Here is a 27,685-nt window from a genome sequence, read left to right on the forward strand (position 1 = left end):
TCAATCTCCAGAGAATTATGCTGACTGAAAAAAGCCAACTCAAAAAAAAAAAAAAAAAAAAGAAAGAAAAGAAGAAAGCCAATTCCAATAGGTTACATGGTGTATGATTCTATTTATGAAACACTTTTGATAGGACAAAATTTTAGAAATGGAGAACAGATTAGTGGTTGCCTGGGATTCTCCAGGTTGGGGGTGTATATAGAGAGGGAGGTGGCTATGTTTATGTATAAAAGGACAATATCAGAGATCCCTGCCGTGATGTAACTGTTCAGAATCTTGACAGTGGACAAACCTACACGTGCGATAAGACTGTATAGAACCAAACACACGGGATGCCTGAGTGGCTGAGTCGTTAAGTGTCTGCCTTTGGCTCAAGTCATGATCCCAGGGTCCTGGAATGGAGCCCCGCGTCGGGCTCCCTGGTTGGTGGGAAGCCTGCTTCTTCCTCTCACACTCCCCCTACTTGTGTTCCCTGTCTTGCTATATCTATCAAATAAATAAATAAAATCTTAAAACACACACACACACGAACAAGTAAAACTGGTCAAATCTGAATAAGCTTGGTGGATTATATCAATTTCAATATCCTAGTTTTGATATTATACTATTGTTTTGCAAAATGTTACTACTGGGGGAAACTGGGTAAAGTGTTCAAGGATCTCTGTACTATAACCTACCATTGCATGTGACTCTACAATTATCTCAATAAAAATGTCAATTAAAAACAAAAGACAAATGACACATAAAAAAATAGCTGCAATAAATATAGTAGACAAAGCCACACTAAAACCACAATAAGATTTTCCAAAAGATTTAAAAACCCACAAAGAAGAAAAGGAGAAAAAGGCAACATTTTGGAATCTAGAAAGCAAATGAAAGAATGGTAACTAAGCATACACAAGAATGCTGAATGCTAAACCTGCAGTAGGGAAAACTTCCAACTACACCAATCAACACCCCCCACCCCCACCCCAAGAGTTTAGGAACTGTTAGCAGCAGGTAATTCAGGCTGGGGTGGGGGTGGGAGACTGGTGATTAACAGTAAAACTGACTGAAAACTGTTTAAGCAAGTTATAAACTTAATCCATTTTCTCACTCAGATATTCCCGCCCACCCCCAACTCAGGAGACTAGAGGTTTATTCTCTGGAGAGGGTCAAATAGAAGATCTCAGGACTAGGGTGCTTGCCCCAGGCAAAGGGGAGGATATGAGGATCATACCTAAAAAATAAGGGGATGAAATGTGGATTTAAACATAGTGAATGGGGGCGCCTGGGTGGCTCAGTCCATTAAGTGTCTTCCTTCTTCTCTGCCATGATCCCAGAGTCCTGGGATCCAGCTCAGCATTGTCGGGCTCCTTGCTCAGTGGGGAGCCTGCTTCTCCCTCTGCCTGCCACTATCCTGCTATGCTCTGTCAAATAAGTAAATAAAATCTTTACAAAATAAATAAATAAACATGGTGAATGCGGAAGGTTGAGGCCCCAGCTCTCTCTTTTTTTTTTCACTTGGCAAAAAGAAAGCTAGCAGTTAGTCCTTACCTTGAGGAAGACTAGAAGAGGCTTTTCTAAAGAGTGGTAAACCCATGAGGAAAGACCTAAAGATACTGACATGTAGGGTTTGCCAATTTAACAGCCATCTCATTGTGAAGTTCACCACAAATATACCCTGCTAATGGCACTCAGAGCTCCCAATCAATCTTTCAGTGCCCTGTCTTTTTTTAAGATTTTATTTATTTACTTCTTTGAGAGGGAGAGAGAATGTGTGAACAGGGGGAGGAGCAGAAGGAAAAGGACAAGCAGACCCTGCGCTGAGTGCAGAGCCTGACGCAGGGCTCGATCTCAAGACCCTGAGATCATGACCTGAGCCGAGTCAAGAGTCTGATGCTCAACCAACTGAACCACCCAGGGCCCCTCAGCGCCCCAACTTAAAGATGTTTAAATCATAAGCAGACAACCAATAACTACTAGATTTTGAAGAAAGCCTCTAATATAAAAGATAAAGATCAAAACCAGCATTTTGTAAATGAGTCAACTGAGGCTCATATCAGCTAAAAATGAAATTAGTATTTACCACCATGGACAACTCATCCATATGTTTAGCAAATATTTAATAGGCCAGGTAGTATTAAAGGCACTTGGAAAACAAGGGTAAACAAACTAAAAGAAACAAAAAACATCTTTTCCCTGGTAGAGCTTACATTCTAGCAGATAGAGTTAGATAATAAACAATAAATGTAATAATTAAGTACACACTTAGTAAATTAGTAGATTACTGCTTTGAGAAAAAATAGTGGAACAGGGTATGGGGGCAGTGTAGAGGCAGTTGCAAATTTAAAATAGGGTGACACAGTTGTAAAAACTTGAAGGAAATGAGGGAGTTGAAAATACTGCTGTTTATGAAAAGAGAATTCTAGAAGCTGGAATTTTCAGTGTAGGAGCCCTAGTAAGAGGAGCATGCCCAAGATATTCAAGGAACAGCAGGGTTTGGTATGGCTGGAGAAGAGTGAGAGAGGAGGAAAATAGGAGATAAGGCCACAGAGGTATGGCAGGGAGAAGCAAAGATCACGTATATAGGACCTTACAGACCACTGGCTTTTTCTCTGAAGGAAATGAAGGGCCAGTGGAGGGTTCTGAGGAAAGATGTGATATTGATTGGACAAGTTTTAAAAGAATAACTATGGCTGGTGTGTTATGACTGCGTGAAAGCAGAAACACCAGGATGGAGTCTCTCAAAATTTTAGAACTGACAGGGGCCTTGGGAAATAATTTTCCAAGTCTTTCATTTTACAGATAAGGAAACTGAGGCCCAGGAAGCTAAGTGAGTTTTCCAGTCCCATGTTCAAGTCGGGAATAATCCACTTTGCATTTGTGTAGCTTTTTCAGTGCTTTCAGGTTTATCATCCCATTTGTGCTCAACATTCCTCTAGGCAGTTCACAGGGTGGCTAATAGCTGATACTCATTTATCAGGTAGCTGGCCAAAATTAGGGACGAAGTTTAGAGTATTCTCTCTCAGTACTCATATAAAGCTATTAACTGTCTCTATAGGGACTCTGCAATTGTGCCTCTAATATCACAAAGTATTAAATAATTCAACTAGGGGCGCCTGGGTGGCTCAGTCGTTAAGCGTCTGCCTTCGGCTCAGGTCATGATCCCAGGGTCCTGGGATCGAGTTCCACATTGGGCTCCCTGCTTGGCAGGAAGCCTGCTTCTCCCTCTCCCGCTCCCCCTGCTTGTGTTCCCTCTCTCACTATGTCTCTCTCTGTCAAATAAATAAATAAAATAAAAATAATAATAATAAATAAATAAATAAACTAATTTAGACCTTCAAATAACAAATGACTCACTCTTACATGATCTAATCCCATGGTTCTACAGCACAGCCAAGGCTACCAAATGTTGCTGTGGTAGAATAGGTGGCATGATGTCCATACAAATCAGTAAAAAGATTAAGTAATGTTGAGGCAAATAGGAAACAGTGATTTTATTCCCCATGATACTGTATGCCCAGGTCTCCCCTTTCTTTCTCATCCAGTCTCATTCTGCAAGGTTTTTCTCAGATTAGAGAGCAGCTGATAAACAACTAATTCCCATAGGATAGCTCTTGATAATAGTACAAGGTATTACCTCTCCAGGGGAATGTGTAACTTTAATAGGAAACCCCAAACCTTCAAATCCCCAAGGAACTGCAGTCAAGTTAGTAGGGAATACAGTATTATTGTGAAGAAGACCTCCAAGCATTTTGTCAAATCACACTAAATAAATTCAAACTCAACAACTGTTTACTGATAAACGTGGTTCTTGCCATTAAGATGCTCAGCCTAGTGAAAAGACGACAACATAGAAAATACTAACTTTAGTTGAGAATGTCTGCTGTACATTAGGCACTGAGCTAATAATTCTTATAAGCAATATGTATCTAGTATTGTACTCAGCTCAGTGTTTAGCAAATAGTAAATGTTCAACATATTGTGGCCATGATTACTGTAATCATTACCTTCATAATTGCATTCAATCTTCACTTCTGCTCTATGAAGTACTTACTAGCTTTAAGATAAGAAAATTGAGGGGCGCCTGGGTGGCTCAGTTGTTAAGCGTCTACCTTCGGCTCAGGTCATGATCCCAGGGTCCTGGGATGGAGCCCCGCATCAGGCTCCCTGCAGAGCGGGAAGCCTGCTTCTCCCTCTCCTACTCCCTCTGCTTGTGTTCCCTCTCTCGCTGTGTCTCTCTCTGTCAAATAAATAAATAAAATCTTAAAAAAAAAAAGATAAGAAAATTGAGGCTCAGAGAGGCTGAGTAATATGCTCAAGGTCATACAGCTAGGATTCAAACTCAAGTCTGTATAATTCTACAATGTATGCTGTTAATACCTATACAATATTTAAAACTGCCATAACATTAATAGAAAGATATTTAATTTCACCTGAAGTTGAGAAGTTGGCTAACAAGAATATGCTATAAAGAGGCAGTGACATTTAAGCTGGGTCCTGAATGACAATTTACCAAGAGGGAAAGAAAGGGGGTGAGAAAAGAGTTTGGTCCAAATAAATGATGACAGTTTGAACAAAGGAAATGGCAGCAAGTATAAAGAAGAGGGGGGTAACAAGAGATACGTAGGAAATAGTCTCTCAAAATAGTCTTTATGATATACTAGATGTGCGCAGTGAGAAAAAGGTATCAAAGATGACACAGAATTTCTAGTCTGGGTAAATGGAAGGAAATAGTACTATTAATGAAATTCAGAAAGCATGGAGAAAAGTGGGCTTTAGGGACAAATTATGATTTTCTTTTTTTTTTCCTTTGGATACTGTGAATTTGAAGTATATTTGAGACAACCAAGCAAGAAATATGTTAGGCAGCTGGAAACCATGGTCAAACTTAGAAAAGAGGCCAAGACAGAAGATTTGGGAGTCACTGCTATAACTAGAGTAGTTTGAAAAAATGAGAATCTAAGTCACTGACATATATGTAGTACTTGTGCTACATACATATAAAGCCATTCTTTTATTTTATTTTATTTTTATTTATTTATTTTTAAAAGATTTTATTTATTTATTTGACAGAGAGAGACAGCAAGAGAGGGAACACAAGCAGAGGGACTGGTAGAGGGGGAAGCAGGTTTCCCACAGAGCAGGGAGCCCGATGTGGGGCTCAATCCCAGGACCCTGGGATCATGACCTGAGCCGAAGGTAGACGCTTAACGACTGAGCCATCCAGGCGCCCCATATAAAGCCTTTTCCTTTTTTTTTTTTATTTAAGAGAGACAGAGAGAGAGGGAACACAAGCAGGGGGTGCGGGAGAGGGAGAAGCAGACTTCCCGGTGAGCAGAGAGCCCAACGTGGGGCTTGATCACGACCTGAGCCGAAGGCAGACACCTAATGACTGAGCCACCCAGGCGCCCCATATACAGCCATTCTTTTTTTTCTTTTTTCTTTCTTTCTTTTTTTTTTTTATAAAGCCATTCTTAACACTGATTCCATACTGAACTCTGAAAATAAGCAGGGCCTTAACACGTGCCCACAAATCAATGAATACCCGATAACTCCATCTTCACAGATAAAAAAATTGAGGTTGTTGAGATAGAGTATAAAGTTGCGGTAGAGTGCTATCCAAAGACAAAGACCTCAGCCTTTTTATTTTCACCCTTGTGTCCTCAAATACATATCTAGTAAACTAGATATTCAAAAAATACCTGATGGACAGAAAGCATGAATGAATAAAGTACAGAGAATACAAAAGAATGCCCAGTTTAAGTGGTACAATGGACTGTAGAATCCAGATGCTCTCAGTCTTGTAAGCTTTACATTCCACAAGTTTCTCTAACTGCCTCCCTAACACAAACACCCATGTGTGCCCGCACGCACACACACACATCCTTAGCTCAAGAACTTTTGTCATGAAAAAAAAAAAAATACTCTTCAATCTCAAATGAGTATAAATGTTCCCTCCAAACTTCCTTAACAGAGAGCACCTCTGAAAAACCCACCATTAGCATCATACTTAACAGTGAAAGACTGAATGTTTCCCTTGCAATCAGGAACAAGCCAAGAATGTCTGCTCTTGCTTCTATTCAACATTGTACTAGAGGTTATAGCCAGGGCAATTAGGTAAGAAAAAAGAAAAGAAATCCATATTGGAAAGGAAGTAAAAAGTATCTCTATTTGCAGGCGCCTGGGTGGCTCAGTTGGTTAAGCGACTGCCTTCAGCTCAGGTCATGATCCTGGAGTCCCTGGATCGAGTCCCGCATCGGGCTCCCTGCTCAGCGGGGAGTCTGCTTCGCCCTCTGACCCTATCCCCTCTCATGTGTTCTCTCTCTCAAATAAATAAAAATCTTAAAAAAAAAAAAAAAAGTATCTCTATTTGCAAATGACATGATCTTATAGATAGAAAGTCCTAAAGAATACACACAAAAAAATCTGTTAGAACTAGTAAGTTCAGAAAGGATGCAAGATACAAGACTAAGAAATACAAATTAACTGTATTTCTACAGAGCTATATGAAATTGAGGAAATTCCATTTACAATATAAATACAAATCCAAATACAATCTAAAAGAACAAAATACTTAGACTAAATATAACAAAAGAAGTGCAAGACTTGTATTATTGAAAACTGTAAAATATCACTAAAAGAAATTAAACAAGACCTAAATAAATGGAAAGAGATCCCATGATCATGGATTGGAAAACTCAAAAATGTTAAGACTATAATACTCTCCAAATTGTGCCACAGATTCAATACAATCTCTGTCAAAATCCTCAGTAGCCTTTTTGGAGAAATTGACAAGTTGATTCTAAAACTCATATGGAAGGGTGCCTGGGTGGCTCAGTCAGTTAAGTGTCTCACTTTGGCTTGGGTCATGATCTTGGGATACTGGGACTCAGCCCCACATTGGGTTCTGTGCTCAGTGAGGGGTCTGCTTCTTGCTTTCTCCCTCTGCCCCCTCCTCCTGCTCATATTCTAATTAATAAATAAAAATATTTTTTTAAAAAAACTTGCATGCCAATGTTTGTAGTAACATTATTCATATAGCCAAAAAGTGAAAACAATCCAAATGTCTAGCAATGACAAATGGATAAACAAACCTGGTATATCTATATAATGGAATATTATTCAACCATGTAAAAGGAATGAATTACATGGATGAACCCTGAAAACATTATACTAAGTGAAAGGAGCCAGACACAAAAAGGTCACATACTGTATGATTCTATTTATATGAAATGTCCAGAATTGACAAATCCATAGAGATATAAAATAGACACGTGACTTGCAGGAGCTGAGGGAAAAGGAGAATGGTGTGTGTGTGTGGTATGTGTATGTGTGTGTGTGTGTTTGTGTGTGTATATGAAAAGGGGGGAAAGAGGAGACACACACTGCTCATAGGTCCAAAGGCTTCTGTCTGGAGTGATGAAAATATTCTGAAATTGAGTAATGATGATAGCTATACAACTTTGTGAATATACCATAAAACCACTAAATTGTACACTTAAAAAAAGGAAATGTGAATATCTTCATTTTAAAAAACTTGTATTATTAGCTTTGCGCAGTGGCAGTATCGTAGCCAATGAGGTTTATCCGAGGCGCGATTATTGCTAATTAAAAAACTTGTATTAGTAAAAAAAAGTTTCCCCATATATAACCTGTTTAGCTCACTCATCCCCAAAATTCTCCGACTACCTATCAGTCATTAATGAGTTCTGGAAACAGATTACTTTCTGTGGAGTCTCAAGTCTCCACAGGACAGCCCTTTTCTATTTATACAATAAGAAATCTCATAAGATTTTCTTGACCAAGCTCATCAATGAAAGCCCATTATTATGTTAACTGACACCACAGACCTCTTTCCCAAAAGAAGAAAGTGTGTTAACATTAAGCCTTTAAAAATAATAAAACCTTTCCCCCTACACATTCATTTATTAAAGATAATCACAGATAAAGATAAAAAGTTGGCCCTGATACAAGTTATAAAAACTTAAATATAGATGATAAGAGTTTCATACTCCAGGGTGAGATTTCATCAAATGTAATAAAGCCTAGCCAAGCAGGGCCAGACCAGGTCAGTTCCCAAATCAGAAAATTAAATATGCTTAAGGGAAGAGAGTTGAGATTCATGAGGTATAGGTCATGTCCAAGCCAGTCCTGAACCAATAATCTAGCCGGATCCACAATGTTAAAGAAATTCTTCTGCTAAGAAAATATAATAAAACTAAATATGATTTTTCTGTTCTTCCTTTTACCTTTCTGATTTTCCAAAATTTTTATAATAAGGCATTTATTACTTTTATGACATTTAAAACTTAAAAAAAAATTAATAGTTTTTTCAAAGAGTAGCAATTCAACACCTGAATGCTGCAAAGTCCCTAGTAGAAAATAATCTCAAAGAAACGTAAGACCAAGTGGACAGGTTGCTGTAATTCACAAGGTCAAGACAGTCTCGCTTGCCAAATAGACAGTTTACCCTGAGGGCATCAGAGATAACAATGCTTGTACTTTGCCCCAATCTTCTCTCTGACAAAATAGGCTTTTGTCTATAGTCACCAGATGCCTCAGCAAGTGCCTTAGCCAAGTGCCAGAGGCTCAGAGCCTAGATAACGCAGCTGAAGCTTGGTACTCCCATACAGGGTTTAAGAAACAATCCCCAGCCCACAACTCTATTGAGCAAGCTTTGGCAGTTGCCAGGGCCAGTAAAGAATAACAAGGGGATAGGGGTTCAGAGGTATGGTTGTACCTCCTTCCTGTACCAATGCTCTCCTTTTGTTCTCAGATATTTCACTCTGTTGCCAACTTCAGGTCTTACTGGTGTCCTTGGTTTAGCCACCATGGCTGTCCATCCTCTCTAAAAAACCATGCTGGCAATGATGAGATTTTAATAAAACTTAAACACTTCCAAATAAGCTGAGGGTACCTTGATTAGAGCACTTTCATAATAGTTATGAGCCCTGATTCTACTAGTTAAATCTCTTCTGGCTTTCGTTTTAGCAGACCAGAATATTAACAGGCTGTTCTAGAAGAGTTGTAGAACACTCAATATCCAACTATTTCCTGTACCTTGAAATGTCAATACTAAGAAAGAAGGGGAAAAAAATAAAACAAGAAGAGGAAGGGAAAAACTCTTTCTCTCAGGGCAATGCCCAGACCCCAGAGACCAGGTCCAAGCTCCCTCCCTGCTCTATTTCCAGCCACCCTATAGCCAAAGCCAAGAATAATCCTTCCACTTACAGAGCCTTCCACACTTTTCTCTCCTCAGCCAACTCTGGAGCCAGGATGAGACTCTGTTGGCACATGCCAGTTCTTGTTTATGAGCTGGTTACCACCTCAAAGGCTGCTTGGCCCAAGGCCTGTCCTCTCTTTCCAGGATCTTTCAGACTTCAAAATGGGATCTTTTCTTGGACTCCTCTCAAGACAATGAGGTGGGTTATTTAACCTACTGCTTTCAGCTTGGGTCCTATCCAAGGACTTCTCTGGGGACTATATTCTCAGGCAGTAGTCAACATCACCCAATATGGAAGGACATTCTACCCATCAATACAAAGAAAAACTGAAGGATTTTATATTAAAGGTAAAAGCAAACACTTTCAGAAGTAACTTCAGTGACCATCAAGAAAGGGGTCATAAGAGTTGAAGTGACCAAAATAAGGTTATCCTCTTTTTTGCTGTCACAGAATAGCAGAGAGGGTGGGAGGGAAGATAACTGTTTTGCTGATAATTCAACTCTATCGTATGCCCAGAGCTTATTTCTGAAATCTTGTAGTAGAAATTTTCCTAGGTTGAATTCCACACCCTACTGGCTAGAAGGTGAAAAGATATTTGGATGCCAATGTTTCAGACTATTTTTTGCTGCCTTTCCATCCTACCATGGACCCCTTTCTTGCCTTAATTCACCTCACCTTTCAGGGATTGAGGGAAAAGAATGAAAATCTAGACATACTTAGGTATCATAAAGGGTTACAGCCTGGTTCTCTACTGTCTTTGGTGAAAAAAGTATTTTAAAAACTTTTTATGGAAACAATGTTCACAGCAGAACACTGTATGCAACTCACTGAATGTTCATAAACACACAGAGCCATGTAAGTAACATTCACATCAGGAGTAGTGTTTTAGCAAATAGTTCTCAAATGGAGACTGCTCTCTGGGGGACATCTGGCAATGTCTGGAGACATTTCTGGTTAACTCAACTTACAGAAGATGCTACTAGCATCAAGTGAGTAAAGGCAAGGATGCTGCTAAACATCCTACAATACACAAGACTGCCCCCACAACAAATTACCTAGCCCCAAATGCCAATGGTGCCGTTGCTGAAAAACTCAACATTACAACAATGCAAAACTCCCCTGTACTTCCTCTCCCAAGAGGACTTTTACTACTTGAAATGTAAAACTCCTTTACTCTAGTAGAAAAGCTATTACATGATGCCACAGGGAGGTGGGACAGGGCCTGATCACAGATGAAAGAACTCACCTGCCTGGAAATACAGGATAGGATCCAAGAAAGAGAAGAGAGTACACACATTTGTTGCTGGCCTACGACTAGTAGACAACCATATACTACACATTTAAATACACTTTTAGGGCGCCTGGGTGGCTCAGTCGTTAAGTGTCTGCCTTCAGCTCAGGTCATGATCCCAGGATCCTGGGATCGAGCCCCACATCGGGCTCCCTCCTCGAGGGGAAGCCTGCTTCTCCCTCTCCCACTCCCCCTGCTTGTGTTCCTGCTCTCGCTATCTCTCTGTGAAATAAATAAATAAAATCTTTAAATAAATAAATAAGTATACTTTTAATCCATACAAAATTTAAAGAAAATGAGATTCAAAGGTCATTAGCAAGATTTCACATCTATTAAGTGAAAGTACTGAGATTCAAACATAGGTCTAATTACAAAGTCTATGTTTTGTAATTATGTAAAAATGGATTTAAGGAAGTTGAGACTGATTTAGAAAAGGCATTAGAAAGCAGGAAAAATATGGGAAGTGGTTAAAGTAAAAAACAAGGATCACTCTTTCACTGTTTACAAGTAACATGGGAAAGGAACTTTCCCTTAAAGCATGACTCAGTCCAGGGGTGCCTGGGTGGCAGGGTCAGTTAAGCGGCGGACTCTCAGGTCACGATCTCAGGGTTCTGAGATCAGCAACACGTCAGCATCAGCACTCAGTGAAGAGTCAGCTTGAGATTCTCTCTACCTCTCCCTCTGCCCCTCGGGCTTGCACTCACTCACTCGTTCTCTCTAAAATAAATAAATAAATCTTAAAAAAAAAAAAAAAAGAAAGAAGCACGACTCAATACAGTAAACCAAAAAAAAAATTTTTTTTTTTAAGATTTTGTTTATTTATTTGACACAGAGCAAGAGAGAGCACAAACAGGGGGAGTAGCAGCAGAGGGAGAGGGAGAAGCAGACTCCCCACTGAGCAGGGAGCCTGAGGTGGGACTTGATCCCAGGACTGTGGGATCCTGACCTGAGCCGAAGCAGACGCTCAACCAACTGAGCTGCCCAGGTGTCCCCAGTAAACCAAATCTACAGAACCAAGCAAGTTCTATTATACCGTTCAGAAGATTTTTACCTTTATTTATTTATTTTTTTAAAGATTTTATTTATTTGAGAGAGAGAACAAGCGGGGAGGAGAGGCAGACAGAGAGGGAGCCTGATGCAGGGCGATCCCAGGACCCTGGGATCATGACCTGAGCCGAAGGCGATGCTTAACTAACTGAGCCACCCAGGCACCCCTTCAAAAGACTTTTAAATGTTTTTGTCGACATGTGTTCCCAGTTGTAGTTTCATATGCTCTTCATTACACAGAAAAGCACCTTTTTTTTTTTTTTTTTTAAGATTTTATTTAGTCATTTGACAGAGAGAGACACAGCGAAAGAGGGAACACAAGCAGGGGGAGTGGGAGAGGAAGAAGCAGGTTTCCCGCGGAGCAGGGAGCCCGATGTGGGGCTTGATTCCGGAACCCTGGGATCACTACCTGAGCTGAAGGCAGACGCTTAACAACTGAGCCACCCAGGTGCCCCAGAAAAGCACTTCTTAATATGCCATCTAAGTTAGCTACCTTCTTGGTGTTCCTCAAGGATCTATCCTGGGCCCCCTTCTTTTCATCTTATTCAACAGACACGTTCGCCCTGGGTAACCTCATCCAGTTCTGTGGCATCAATTACCATTTACTGGTTCAAATTGATAACTCCTACATTTTCCAATTCTCTCTCATGACCTCCAGACCTTAAGGGACTTTTCTACTTAGTTGTTGATTCATTTAACTCTCTCCTCCAAATTAGCTACTATTCATCCTTCAGATATTTACTTAAACTTCTTCACGGATATTTTCTCTGACCGCCACCCTGTTATGCATGTGATTATTTGAGTCCATTCTGTCTGTCCTACTAGCCCCATTGGACTTATGATACAGTAGCTTGCAAGATGAACTTTGGAAAAAAAAAAATTTTTTTTTTAAGACTTTAAGTATTCTTAGGCACCGGGTGACTCAGTTGGTTAAGCATCTGCCTTCAGCTCAGGTCATGATCCCAGGGTCCTGGGATCGAGTCCCGCATCAGGCTTCCTGCTCAGTAGCCAGCCAGGTGCCCCAAACTTCGGAAACAGTTTTGAAAGATACAGAAACAGGGGTGCCTGGGTGGCTCAATTGGTTAAGCGTCTGCCTTCAGCTCGGGTCATGATCTCAGGGTCCTGGGATCGAGTCCTGTGTTGGGCTCCCTGCCCGGTGGGCGGTCTGCTTCTCCCTCTCCCTCTGATGCTCTCTCCCCCTCTCTCTCAAATAAATAAATTTATTTTTTTATATAATAGATTTTAAATAAATTTAAAAAATAAAGCTCTCTGGTCTTTATTTTTTTTTTAATTTTTTTTTTTAAAGATTTTATTTATTTATTTGAGAGAGAGAATGAGATAGAGAGCATGAGAGGGGGGAGGGTCAGAGAGAGAAGCAGACTCCCTGCTGAGCAGGGAGCCCGACGTGGGACTTGATCCTGGGACTCCAGGATCATGACCTGAGCCGAAGGCAGTCGCTTAACCAACTGAGCCACCCAGGCACCCTAAAGCTCTCTGGTCTTTAAAAAAAAAAGGAAACAGAAACATATAAGCAGGGAAAATGTGGTAAGAAACCATTCCTAAGCTCCCTGCTCAGCGGGAAGCCTGCTTCTCCCTCTCCCACTCCCCCTGCTTGTGTTCCCTCTCCCGCTGTCTCTCTCTCTATCAAATAAATAAAATTTAAAAAAAAAATCCCTAAGATAAGATCAATAAAAGAATATTTAAGAAAAGATCATTTTTAGGAGTGCCTGGCTGGCTCAGTCAGTAGAGCATGTGACTCTTGATCTTGTTGTAAATTTAAGCCCCACGGTGGATGTAGAGGTTACTTAAAAATAAAATCTTAAAGGGGCACCTGGGTGGCTCAGTCAGTTAAGCATCCAACTCTTGATTTCAGCTTAGATCATGATCTCAGGGTCGTGAGAGGGAGCCCCACATCAGGCTTCACACTGATGTGAAGGCTGCTTAAAATTTTTTCTCTTTCAGGATACCTGGATGGTTCAGTCAGTTAAGCCCCCAACTCTTGATTTCGGCTCAGGTCACGATCTCAGTGTCATGGGATCAAGCCCTACATTGGGCTCCACACTCAGTGGGGAGTCTGCTTGAGAGTCTCTCCCTCTGCTGCTGTCCCCACCCCGCACTCTCTCTCAAATAAATAAATCTTTTTTTTAAACAAAAAGATTCTCTCTTTCCCTTTCCCTCTGCCCTTACCCCCGAAAAAAATCTTAAAAAAAAAAAAAAAAAAGATAATTTTTATTAAAGAGCACCACACTAAAATCTAAGTTTCCTTTAAAAGTACTGTTTGTGGGGCGCCTGGGTGGTTCAGTTAGTTAGGCATCTGCTTTCGGCTCAGGGTTATGGAATCAAGCCCCGAATCAGGCTCCCCGCTCAGCTGGGGCCTGCTTCTCCCTCTCCCTCTGCCTGCCACTCCTCCTGCTTGTGCTCTCTTTCTATCAAATAAATAAAATCTTAAAAAAAAAAAAGTACTGCTTGTTTCTTGGGAGGTATTATTTAGACCAAAGACACCATCACTTGCTATCAACTCCTAATCTACCCTAATCTCAAATCCCTAGTCAAAACCATTTCTAAAGATAGACCAGTCATTTGCCATTGTTTTATCAATAGCAAGTGCAAAGTACTACGATTAGTTTGTTTTTGTTAAAAATAAAAACAGGGGTGCCTGGGTGGCTCAGTTGGTTGAGCCTCTCTTGATTTTGGCTCAGTTCATGATCTCAGGGTTGTGGGACTGAGCCCCACATTGGGCTCCACACTCAGCGCAGAGTCTACTTGAGATTCTTTCCTACTCTCTCTCCCTCTGCTCTTCCCCCTGATAGCACTCTCTCCCTCTCTCTAAAATAAATAAATAAAACCTTTAGTTAGAAAAATAAATAGGGGTGCCTGGGTGGCTCAGTTGGTTAAAGCGACTGCCTTCAGCTCAGGTCATGATCCTGGAGTCCCAGGATCAAGTCCCGCATCGGGCTCCCTGCTCCGTGGGGAGTCTGCTTCTCCCTCTGACCCTCCTCCCTCTCATGCTGTCTCTCATTCTCTCTCTCTCAAATAAATAAATAAATAAAATCTTTAAAAAAAAAAAAAAAAAAAAAAAAAAAAAAAAAAAAAAGAAAAATAAATAAAAGTAAAAACAAACCATCAAAGTTTATATTCAAGCACTCACTCCCCACATCACAAAACACAACCCCACTATCTCTTCGCTGCCACTATCTTCCAAACATACTTCTCAGGCTGTCACCAGTTCATTTGGACAAGCTTTCACCAGTATCAAAGCTCTATGGGGACAAGGGAATGGGAAGGATTAAAGTGGATTTGCCTGGCCCTTTCCTCCTGATTTTGGTTATTAGATATGAAATGGAGGATGCAATGTGACTAGGAAATAAAAACAAATGAAAAATCTGAAAATTTTTCAGATATAAAAATGTCATTGTATTATTTTCCAACTATCTTCCCACACTTTTCTCTGCCACTTCAGGTCACTAATCCAGCAGAAGCTAGGGACAATCCTATCTAACTTGGGTCCTAAGTAATAGTCAATCTTTGCCTCTGTGAGGTATCTGAGGACACCTCCTGTTTAGTTCTAAGGGAGTGATTAGAGGGTTGGAAAGTAGCATTATTTTAAGCCTTTAAGTCTGTCCCATCCCTATCCCTCCTTCTGAAAAGAAGCTCCATTTCACAAAGGCTGAGGGGCAAAAACCCAGAGCTTCCCAAGTCAGTAAGCTTAGAATGTCCATTTCTGGGAGTTTTGCCCTGCCCAAACTGCTTCCCAGGGAGAAGCAAACTATACTTCTCTTCTTCCTCAGTGATGTTTCTTGGCCTACACCCAGAATCTTTTTTTAAGAATCATTTTTACTTAGTTCTTCAACAGGAAAACTTCTGTTCATCCTGTCTTTAGGGCAGGTGCAACGTTCTAAGAGGTGCCACCAGTACACAGCTAAAAGCATAGCACTGGCACCAAGCTTTCAAATAAGGTATACTATTCACAGCAGTGCCATCTCTAAGCAGTAGCTAAGCAGTTTAATAGCAATTTCAAAGAATGAGTAAAACCTCATTGTAAATAGTACAGTGGTTTTCTTGATAAAACCAATGTTGTGCCCAGAGTCCAATGAATGCCCATGTAGAACATAAAACATGGTTACCTTCTCCTGCTTAATTATTTTCAGTAGGGGAGGAGGAAGAAGAAAAGACCTCTCTAAATCTGTATAACTAAATATAATCCCACTTGGTTAAGACCGGACCAATAACAAACTTAAGAGCCTCAGAAATAACAAAAAAGAATTAAAACAACAGGATTTAAAAAAAAAAAAAAAGGTATGGTTAGATTCTAGCTGAAAGTCAGAAAAGGATAGAAACTGAAGAGTAATTCAGAGACCAAAGGCACTAAGCCTAAGAGACACGAGGCTCAGGGATATTTATGTTGGTAAGAGGAGAACAGCCCTGTTCTTCATTTTGCCTCTAGGATGACCCTTGTTTCACTCAAGGGTAAGACCTGAGGCTACCATATACAAGACCAAGGAGCCTAAAAGAGAAAGAATTTGTGGTTATTGTGAGGAACATTAAAGTTGGACTTGAAAAGTAAATGCTACAAAAGAATATTAATTATATTAAGCTCAGTTCAATCCAAGGATCTATAAATTTCCACTATAGAGAAAATCTGCACCCCAAGATTTCCTTTGTCATAAAATACCTTTGTATACTAAATAGATAACTGGATATATACATTTAACATAATCACATAAACTATATGTTGCTGGCAATAAAAAGAAAAGAACAATTTGAATGGTTTGGGCCTCACAGTTATTCCACTCATTGAGTATAGACTCTGCAGGGAGCCAGAGATGGGAGACTTGAACTGTATGTTCACTTATCTGGTTTCCAATCCCATGTGCCTCTCACTGTGTATTTAGCCAAGGTCAGGGGAACTCTAGTATTTACAAATACATATTTTTCATCAATACAGTCCTTAAACACAAGCCAGATTTTACATGAGACCTCAAACTGAAAAAACAATGGTTTGTTTCAATGCTGGAGAAAAAATTGTGTTGAATTTATGAAGCCAGTATGTCAATCTCCAACATGGGGACATCCTAAGTAATTTTCAAATGTATTTTCTTTTCTTTTTTTTTTTTTTAAAGATTTTATTTATTTATTTGAGAGAGAGAGAATGAGAGACAGAGAGCATGACAGGGAGGAGGGTTAGAGGGAGAAGCAGACTCCCTGCTGAGCAGGGAGCCCAATGCGGGACTCGACCCCGGGACTCCAGGATCATGACCTGAGCCGAAGGCAGTCACTTAACCAACTGAGCCACCCAGGCGCCCTCAAAAGTATTTTCTAACTAAGTGGTTCATACCCTGACTTTAGAACCTGATCCCTGTTAGGGATGGGAAAGGATAGGAAAGATACCAGACGCAAACAAAAATGAAAAAATTTCTCAGCCTCTTTCTGAAATTGTAATAAGCAATCAGCTTGTTTGATTTCAAGTCTCCACATTCTCAAGCACGTATGTATAAGCAAAATGAAAAATGCCTTATGGCATATTTTATCTAAAACAGACTCTCCACCAGATGTTTAAGAATCTGCATACTGACGGATTTAAGATCTAGTCTAATATGGTGTATATAAATGTGTAGTCACATTGTATGATGACTTCTTCCCCACATTTGCCATTTTTTCTCTTCCTATTCAGTGGTGTGTATATTTGAAATACTCCAAAACCTAAAGAGATCCATCAAAAGTATAGATCAATAGGGGCGCCTGGGTGGCTCAGTCGGTTAAGCGTCTGCCTTGGGCTCAAGTCATGAACCCAGGGTCCTGGGATTGAGCCCCACATTGGGCTCCCTGCTCTGCGGGAAGCCTGCTTCTTCCTCTCCCACTCCTCCTGCTTGTGTTCCCTCTCTCACTGTGTCTCTCTCTGTCAAATAAATAAATAAAATCTAAAAAAAAATCACAAGTTGCCTATATGGCAAATATATCTAGTCATAAGAACTTTGCTCAAATTTTGGGCGCCTGGGTGGCTTAGTCGGTTAAGCATCTGCCTTCAGCACGGGTCATGGTCTCGGGGTACTGAGATGGAGCCCCACATCCAACTCTGTGCTCAGCAGGGAATCTGCTTCTCCCTCTGCCCCTCCCTCTGCTCACTTGCGCTCTCTTAAATAAATAAATAAAATATTTTTTGAAAAAAGATCCTTGCTCAGATTTGACTTAAAAATTCTGGAACAATAATTTAAAATTGAATCAGTAACACTGATATGGATGTCCTCCTTTAACAACTATAACTATCAGAAATTCAGGAATTCTCCTAATTAAGGGGGTAACAAGAAATCAGATTCATTAGAGCTGTATTCTGAAATGACTGACCCCCACACAATGAGTGAGAAATGAAAAAGGAGAGTTGGAGGAGAATCTTGAGCGTGTTGAGAAACTTGAGAATCAGATGATACCTAAAGTGTAGTGCATAGCTCTATCTGGAAATGGCAAAAAAACAAGGACAACTTCCACAATGATAGTGGTTTTTAACCAAGAGGTACATGAAAAGCGTCTGTCAAAATTTTAAAAAATATGTACATGCTTGGAGTCCCCAGTCCTAAAGATTTTACTTCAGTAGGGCACTTTTACTTTTGTAGAAGCTCCAAATTGATTCTGCACCTCCAGTTGAGAAGCCTCCACACTAAGAAACTCTTCAACTTGAATATTAATTTCTCTAAACTCACATTACTTTGCTTGGTGTATGATGAATATTTACACCTCCTTTCTACAATACTCTCCGTACCTTTCACTAAGGATTAATTCAGTGCAGAGTTAAGTACTTAACTTCTAAAGAAATGTATCTGATAGGAAATATCAACTCTGAGTTGAGTGGGCTGGGAACCAGTTTATAAAAAACTTTTTATGATGAAAAGAACCCATTAACAAAGATGGAGGCCAACAGAAGACATACAGATGGCCAAGAGGTACATGAAAAGATGTCCAATGTCACTAATCATCAGGGAAATGCAAATCAAAACCTCAATAAGGTATGACTTCACACCTGTTAGAATAGCTATTATTAAAAAGGTAAGAAATAAGTATTGGTGAGGATGTGGAGAAGAAGCCCTTGTGCACTATATTGGTGGGAATGTAAACTGGTGCAGCCACTATGGAAAACAGTTTCCTCAAACTGTGCGCGCATGTGCGAGGGTGGGGGGGCAGGTGTTGGGAAGAGGGAGAGGGAGAGAGACACTCTTTTTTTTTTTTTAAAGATTTTATTTATTTATTTATTTGAGAGAGAGAAACAGCATGAGAGGGGATAGGGTCAGAGGGAGAAGCAGGCCTCGAGCAGAGCAGGGAGCCCAATGTGGGACTCGATCCCAGGACTCTGGGATCATGACCTGAGCCGAAGGCAGTCGCTTAACCAACTAAGCCACCCAGGCACCCGGGAGAGAGACACTCTTAAGCAGGCTCCATGCTCAGTGCAGAGCCCAATGCATGGCTCAATCCCACGACCCCGAGATCATGACCTGAGCTGAACCCAGAAGTCGGACACTTAACCGACTGAGCCACCCCTATATGTGGAATTAAACAAAACAAAAAACCACCCAAGCTCATAGATATGGAGAATAGATTGGTGATTGCCTGAGATGAGGAGTGGGTGAAATGGGTAAAAAAGGTCAAAAGGTACTAATTTCCAGGGGGATGTAATAATGAATAAGCCATGGGGATGTAATAATGTATTGCATGGTGGCCATAGTTAATAATATTGTATTGCATATTTGAAAGTAGCTAGGAGAATAAATCTTGAAAGTTCTCATCAGAAGAAAAAGACTTTTGTAACTATATGTAGTTATGGATGTTAACTGGACTTACTGTGGTGATCATTTTGCAATATATACAAATACTGAATCATCATGTTTTATACCTGAAACTAATATATTATGTCAATTATTCCTTAATTTAAAAAAAGACCATGAAAAAATTTAATGGCCAGGTCTGGCTCATTTAAATACAATATAGTATTTGCTAGTAGGGCTGGAACCCAACGGTCTCAAATTAAAAAATACTCAATTAGGGGCGCCTGGGTGGCTCAGTCGTTAAGCATCTGCCTTCGGCTCAGGTCATGATCCCAGGGTCCTGGGATCGAGCCCCGCATCGGGCTCCCTGCTCAGCGGGAAGCCTGCTTCTCCCTCTCCCACTCCCCCTGCTTGTGTTCCCTCTCTTGCTGTGTCTCTCTTTCTCAGATAAATAAATAAAATCTTAAATAAAAAAATAAAAAATACTCAATTAGTGTATTTTTCAGGCACACAAACTGTACTCTTCCAATGGATAATATTTCAAGTTGAAAACTGACCACTACCAAAAATCTAAGAACTGCCTTTTTATTTCTTGCAGCTAGTGACAAGTTCACAAAAAGAAGTACCTTAATCCTCACTCTTCTCCTCACTGTTCAGATTATAGCTCTAATTCCTTCAAAAGGCTAAAGTCTGTACTCCTTAAAGATTAACAAAAGGGAGGGGCGCCTGGGTGGCTCAGTCGTTAAGGTCTGCCTTAGGCTCAGATCATGATCCCAAGGTCCTGGGATGGAGCCCCACATGGGCTCCCTGCTCAGGGGGAGCCTGCTTCTCCCTCTCCCACTCCCTCTGCTTGTGTTCCGTCTCTTGCTGTGTCGCTCTCTGTCAAATAAATAAATAAAATCTTTAAAAAAAAAAGGATTAATAAAAGGGAAAAAACTTTCTAAACTAAAGCAATCATGTTACATTCATTTCAATCCTTAGAAAAACAGTTCAGAAGGCCTGAATATATACCAAAAAAACCTGACTTTAATGGAAAACAGTTAAGCAAGAGTCATGGTTTTTATTTTTTTTATGATTTTATTTATTTATTTGAGAGAGGAAGGAGAGTGAGCATGAGAGAGAGAGGGAGAGAGCAGCAGTGGGAAGAAAGGCAGAGGGAGAAGGAGGAGACTCCCTGCTGAGCAGGGAGCCCGATGTGGGGCAACCCTGAAATCATGACCTGAGCTGAAGGCAGACGCTTAACCAACTGAGCCACTCAGGCACCCCAAGAGCCATGGTTCTTCAACCTGAGATCAGCCCTGTACCAAAAGGAGTCCAACAAACAGTTCCAAACTAACTAATCAATCAAACAATATAACTCTAGACCTCAATGGCTCCAAATGCTGACTCAATCTCTCTCTCCTCAAGCCTTCCTGGAAACCAGGAGTTAAAATATAAGCTATCATGAACTCATTCTTTTTTTTTTTAAGATTTTATTTGAGAGAGAATGAGAGAGAGAGAGAGAGCACAAGAGGGGGGAGGGTCAGAGGGAGAAGCAGACTCCCTGCTAAGCAGGGAGCCCGATGTGGGACTCGATCCAGGGACTCCAGGATCATGACCTGAGCCGAAGGCCGTCGCTTAACCAACTGAGCCACCCAGGCGTCTCAAACTCACTCTTTTCTAAAACCTTCAGGTGCTTAACTCTTTGAAGTCTCTAAAGATATCCTTTCATCTTAATTTCACAATGACCTTGCACCTCACAGCTAATAACATTATATTAGCAATAGCTAACATTTATTGAGTAGTTACAACATGCTAGGCACTGTGCTGAGTGCTTAATGTTCTTTATCTGATCTAAAACTCACAATAAGGTTAGTACTATTATTCACTTCCATATTACAGATAAGAAAAGAAGCTTAGGGGAGCCTGGATGGCCCAGTCAGTTAAGTGTCTGCCTTTGGCCCTGGTCATGGTACCGGGGTCCTGCGATGGAGCCCCGCGTCGGGCTCTCTGCTCAGCAGAGGTCTGCTTCTCTTTCTCTCTCTGCCCCTCTCCCCCACCCGTGCTCTCTCTCTCAAGTAAACAGAAATCTCAAAAAAAAAAAAAAAGAAAAGAAGCTTAGAAAAGTTAAATATTTTAAATATCTCTACTGCTCTCAAAGTCCCAAACCCTGAGGTATTCCTTCCAATTTTTCCAATTTGATCCTCATTATTAAAAGGGGAAGGTGCTGGATGCCTGAGTGGCTCAGTTAAGCGTCTGCCTTCAGCTCCGGTCATGATCCCAGGGTCCTGGGATTGAGTCCCGCAGTGGGCTCCTTGCTCACCAGGGGGCCTGCTTCTCCCTCTGCCTGACACCCCCCTGCTTGTGCACACGCTCTCTCTGACAAATAAACAAAATCTTTTAAAATAAATAAATAAATAAATAAATGGGGAAGGTGCTCTATGATAGCAGATCTCAAACTTTGGTGCGTATCATGGTCAAAGAAAGAGCTAATGTGGGGAGCCTGGTTAAGTGTCTGCCTTCAGCTCAGGTCATGGTCCCAGGGTCCTGGGATCGAGCCCCACATCGGGCTCCCTGCTCGGCAGGAAGCCTGTTTCTCTCTCTCCCACTCCCCCCTGCTTGTGTTCCCTCTCTCGCTATGTCTCTGTCAAATAAATAAAATCTTAAAAAAACAAAACAAAACAAAAATGTCTTAGAAAGAGCTAATGTTTAAACACAAATTGTTGGGCCTCAACCCCAGAGTTTCTGATTTGGGACTGGGATGGCCCCTGATATTTCAATTTCTAACACATTCCCAGATGTTGCTGCTGCTGGTACAGGGACTACTGCTTTATAAAAAGGTAAAAGGAAGTAATCCCCTCTCACCTTAGCTATCATTATCTCATGTGAAAACACTTCTCTACAGAGTCCTTCTAACAAGAGAGACACTTAGGACTTAAAAAAAACCTCCAGGGTCTGAAAGCTAAAAGACTTTTTTTCCCCCACTTTACAAAGGCCCCAATATCACCAGTGACATTAAAACAGTAGAAATCCAAAAGAGGAAAATTAAGAACAGAATGACTGTAAAATTCTGCTCAAGGGCCTGTCACCATCCACATTTTACTTCCTCAGCCTAAAAGTGTTTCCTTTGGGTGTCCTAGGGCAAGAGAAACGCCAAAAGAAAAAGGAGGTAGATTGTTTTGTAATACTAAAAAAATCGAGGACAGGTTCTAAAAATATCACAGAATTTTGCCCTATGAACAGAAAATCTCAAAATGCTATAAATTCCTTCTGCCTCTCTTTTGTCACACTATCCTCCATCTCAAAAGAGCTATTTCTCTAACGCAAGACTGATCCAAAGTCTATCCTTTCTCAAGTAGCTTAAACATTGATTACGCCAATGTCATGTAGGACGAATGACTTCAGGCATAGGATTTGTTAAAAATGTCTCCTCAGCCTGCCAGGGAAGCTTCTTACTTGGGTGGGTGCTGTCAACCATGACTAAACTGTACCAAGAGAAATATACTTTAAAATATTAATATAGCTTGGCACCTTCCTGATGCTAATCCTTCCAGGCCCATCCCAATGGCACAACTGGGAAATTAACCAAAGAGAAAAGCAATCTTCCCTCTGCTCTCTACTTTCAGATGCTCCTCCTCTACAGCTCTGCCATGCACAGACTCATTCTATACATATATACAGAGATAGAACATGCGCACACACACAAATAACTCTCAGCAGGAACCAAAAATCAAAGCCTAACCCCACAGTTTTGAAGTGAGCAAGTCCAATTTCCTTCTTTGTAGCCCTTGACACATGCTGGCTGGGAGCCGTCTGGATTTTTTTCTGCCTTGTTCCTACACCAGAAGCTCTGCACTGCAGGTCAGGGGATGATAAGGAAATGAACAGTGTAATTTCCAAGGCCTCTGAACACAGCCCTGTCAGCAGCTCTGGAGGCGGGTTACTCAAGCATGGCTTGAAGAGTGAAAACCACAGAGAGGAGGGCTCAGCCAGCCAGCAGTGGCAGGATCTCAGCTGTGTATGTTACTGCCACCTCCAGCCTGAAAGCCCAAGCCCTGCTGCCTCCCTGGATGAGCTCTGCTGGTAAAAGCTCTTATACCCAAATGGCAAAAATACAAGTTCGCACTGGGGGAGGAAGATTAAGAACTGGGACTTAGATTTTCCATGCACTCTTGTGTAGAAACAAAAAGCATTTAGTGCTCTTCCAGCATACACGAGATTGCACAGGCTGGCAAACCCACAATAACATCTATCCAACATACCCAACCCCACATCAGGGATATGGCCAGAAAGGAAACTCAATTTATATGAAATGTGAAATTCAACAGGCTACGTCAAGATCTTTTAAAGCCAATTTTCGGTCTCTCCCCTTCTCCAATCCCCACTATAAATATCAGGACCTTTAGAACCCATTACCAGCATGAAAATTTCCCAACCCAGGTTTGGATCTTCTTCTGAGCACAGTGCTCAAAATCTTAGCCAACATGTTTATCTATTTATACTGGGCTTCCTATATAGGTGGAATGTGGTTATATTTCAGCCCATTATTGCCTAGGGGAGACTGAGACATATTTTAACTTAAATCACGTTTTTCTCTCTTTCTAATATTTACTGAATGCTTCCTACTGAATGCCACACACTGTTCAAAGTGTTTTATATGCATTAACTAATTTAATCTCTTAACAACCCAATGTAGGAACTATTATTTTCCTCATTTCGCAGTTGAAAAAACTGAGAGCAGTTAAGTAACTTGCTCAAGATCACTCAGTTAATAAGTGGCAAAGCTGCGGGGTGCCTGGGTGGCTCAGTCATTAAGTGTCTGCCTTCCACTCAGGTCATGGTTCCAGGGTCCTGGGATCGAGCCCCACATCGGGCTCCCTGCTCTGCGGGAAGCCTGCTTCTCCCTCTCCCACTCCCCCTGCTTGTGTTCCCTCTCTTGCTGTGTCTCTCTCTGTCAAATAAATAAAATCTTAAAAAAATAATAATAATAAGTGGCAAAGCTGCAATACAAACCAGGTAGTCTGGCTCCAGAGTTTATACTCTTAACCACTAAGTTATAGATAAAAGCTGATGTGAAATTTAAGTTTAGAAAAAAAGCTAGTGTTTTATGTCAGAAGTGGTTCCCAATTCTCACCTTAAAAAGAAAATCTGTCATGGTTTTCAAATGTTAAAGTATATAGCAATTATCTGGAGAGACTTCTGGCAGATTTTTGGGCCACCACTCCTAAAACTTACTTAGCAGAACTGGCGTAGGGTCAAGAATCTGCATTTTGACACTCAGGTGATATGATACACATGGTTTTATGGGCCACACTTTTAGGGACTCTACTGTAGATGGTAAACTGTAAGGTCCAAAGAGCAGGAAACTTCTCTGTTTTATTCACTAGTACATACCAAGCACCAAGCACAATACCTGGAATCTAAAATGCACTCAATTGTCAACTATATCTCAATTAAATTTTTTAAATAAAAATAAAATGCACTCAGTTAATGTACTGAATAAATGGTATTCAACAGTATATATCGTCTTTATAAAACAGTTAATATCCACAATACATTTAAGATCTGCCTACTAGTGATATGTCCAAGAAGCAAAAAGGTTTGTTCTCTTACCTGCAATTGCAAAGAAATGGCAATGCCTCAACGCTTACAATGGAAATCTGAATGCAATATTCCAGAAAACACACAGACACACACAAAACCAAGCTCAAAGTAGCAGTTTAAAAGTAACTTTCCCTCTTTATATTTAACAGGATAACAGGATAGGTTTAACACCAGCTGTAAATAGTTCTTTGCAAACATCTTCATCATACCAAGGAAATCTAAACTCAAGGATCCTTTGTTTATTAAGCATCTACAACGTTAAAATCAGTATGAAAAACAATGAAAACAGTTTCAAGAGTATCTGAGAATTTACATCCAATGTTTCTAAGGTAGTTTTTAGAATGGGAAAACAAAGAATCCCTCATAACAGTTGAAGACTTTTTAAATACCCCAGAAGAACAATATGCCATAAGAACTTGGTCACCAAAAACCTGGTGTCTAAGCCTGACTTTGCTACTGACTACCTATGAAAGCCTAGGCAAGTCACATGACCTCCCTGGTCTTAGTTTCTCCTTCCATAAAATGAGGAGATTGGACAAGATAATTTTTCTGTGGGACCTCCTTGAATTACAACACCCAGATGGAAAACAGAGCTACTGAAGAAAAAATAAATTAAGCTCAGGCTCTGTTGCATCTCTGTCCCACATAAATATCAATTTCTTTTTAATTTTTTCCATGTAGGAAAATGCTTGAGGGCACTTGGCTTCAGGAAGCATGGCTGACTGCTATGCCATCAATAGCTGAGAAAGAACAGCTAGTGAAGGAGGAAGCTTTAAGAGAGAAAGCCTTGAATCAGAAGGAAAAAAAGACCCGACCTTGGTTGGGCAATGAGGGATTTAACACGAGAGAACTGAGCTGGAAGGCATAAACTAGGGCAGGAAAACAAAACCAAGGGCAAAGGAAGATGCTCTTAGAACACAGGATATGATAGCAAGCATGATCAGAAGGTGAAAGAGCAAAGAGCACACTTAATGGTGTTTTTTTTTTCATTTCTTTTTTTGTATCCTAAAGTAAGGGGGGAAGTGGTAATATATGTAGCAGTCTGAGAGTAGCAGAAGCTGAGACCCAAAACAGGAGTGCAGACTGTTCTACCTTGCAAGATCAAAAACAGCACCTAAAGAGGCCAGGGGAGCTTCTGGTTGCAAACCTCTAGATCCTTTAGCCACTAGAGCCTACTGGTTACTTTATATGATTTGAAAAAAATGAGTCTCACCTTAAATTCCTGGTATAAGCCCTGATTCTGACAAGAGTCTGTACTGCGGGACAGACTCAGCACAGATACATCACTGACTTCTGTAGTTTGTAAATTCTTTTTTTTCTTGCCTGTCAGAGTGGCAATGCAAGCACTAAGCTCTAAGCTTGGAACATTCAGGCAGGAACCCTTCCTCCCCTTCCATCCCTAACTTAACAATCTATCAATCAAACCAAAGGCAAGGGAACAGGCAGGAGCCTAAAGGCTCTGTCTTGTTTATTCCTCAACATTCCCTCCCCCATCTCTTTAGCTGGCAGGAAGTATGAGCAGGAGTGTTCAATAACAATTCAGGGCAGCAGCAGTTGCTAAGAGCCATTCTGGTCTCTCCTACAACTCTGGGAGACAGCACAGTGAGCCCTTCCAGAGAAAGGTGTGGTGGAGCCTAAGCAGGATCCCATGAAGGGAAATCCACATTCTTGGCTAATAGGAAATTCCCTCAGCCATAGCCTGAGATACTTACCTTGATGAGAAAGAAGGTCCTGAGGTGGATAATTTGAATACTCAAATCTCCCTCATTAGCTAGTGGTAGACATGTGACAATTCTACCCTACACCACAAACTCTATTTGTCTTCTTCCCTGTTTCCAAGGTGGTGAGGGGTGGGGAGGGTAGGCGGACATGGTTAGGGGGAGACATCAGTCAAGACGCTTCCCAAATTTTATGAGTTTTCTTTCTTCATGATAGCTCCCAGCTCAGGGTATATAATTCCCAGATTATATCAAAACATGTTTTGCTGTTTTAGTTCTGTTGGTTGTCCCCACATAGAAGGAACATTCCAAACCAATTAAGGCATAGGCAAGCCCATATCTAAGAGAGAAAATCTTAAAAGTTTTCAAAGACTTAGCATATAAGCTATAATCCTTATCATCACTGAGCCCCTGTTATACTCTAAACTCTGGAGTCCTTGTTTCCCAAAGGCTGATCTGCTGTAAGAATTCTAGCCTTCTCTTCCCTTAAGTCTTCCCCTCCTCCCATTCTAGAAACACTCTCTCCCTGCAGTGTTTTCATCTCCTAGCAACTTCCTAACATTTATTTAAATAATTATTTCAATGATCAAAGGCTTTATGGAAAAGCACCCCCAGAACCAGACTGTTCAAAAGGGCTGAGGGAATAGGGAAAGGAACTGAGAAACCACGTTTTGGCTTACAGTAACATCAAACTGCACAGCAACTTTCTGCTTCTAAAAGTACCTCCCAGCAATTTTATCTTTCTTCCAAAAACTGAAGCAGTCTCTCTCCCTTTTCTCTCTCATTCCATTGCCCCACTGTCAGTCTCCTTGGGAGACAAGGCTTATATACCACAGCTACATTATGAAGGGGCAAACCTCCCTGGCACCAAGGTGCTTTCTTAGCTGAATACACTGCATCTTTCAGCCCAATTATAATCTGAAGGGCAACCACTCAACTGGTCACGGGACCTCTAAGAGAAAACAGGTTCCAGTGGTGTCTGGGTGGCTCAGTCGTTAAGCGTCTGCCTTCAGCTCAGGTCATGATCCCAGAGTCCTGGGATCGAGCCCGCGTCGGGCTCCCTGCTCTGTGGGAAGCCTGCTTCTC

The 27,685-nt window shown here is 40.9% G+C and overlaps 1 protein-coding gene and 1 pseudogene across 4 annotated transcripts in view; one reads left to right on the plus strand and one right to left on the minus strand.

Annotated features, from left to right (window-relative positions):
• The window catches only part of ZNF609 (zinc finger protein 609), a 213,386-nt gene that overhangs the window by 152,350 nt on the left and 33,351 nt on the right, over nt 1-27,685 (minus strand). The window lies entirely within an intron of this gene.
• Nucleotides 7,533-7,610, plus strand: LOC123862801 (U4 spliceosomal RNA; annotated as a pseudogene).

The sequence above is a fragment of the Mirounga angustirostris genome, unplaced genomic scaffold, assembly GCF_029215605.1.
Source record: "Mirounga angustirostris isolate CCGP_5_RB_7025 unplaced genomic scaffold, mMirAng1.0.hap1 SCAF_9, whole genome shotgun sequence".
Taxonomy (NCBI): Eukaryota; Metazoa; Chordata; class Mammalia; order Carnivora; family Phocidae; genus Mirounga; species Mirounga angustirostris.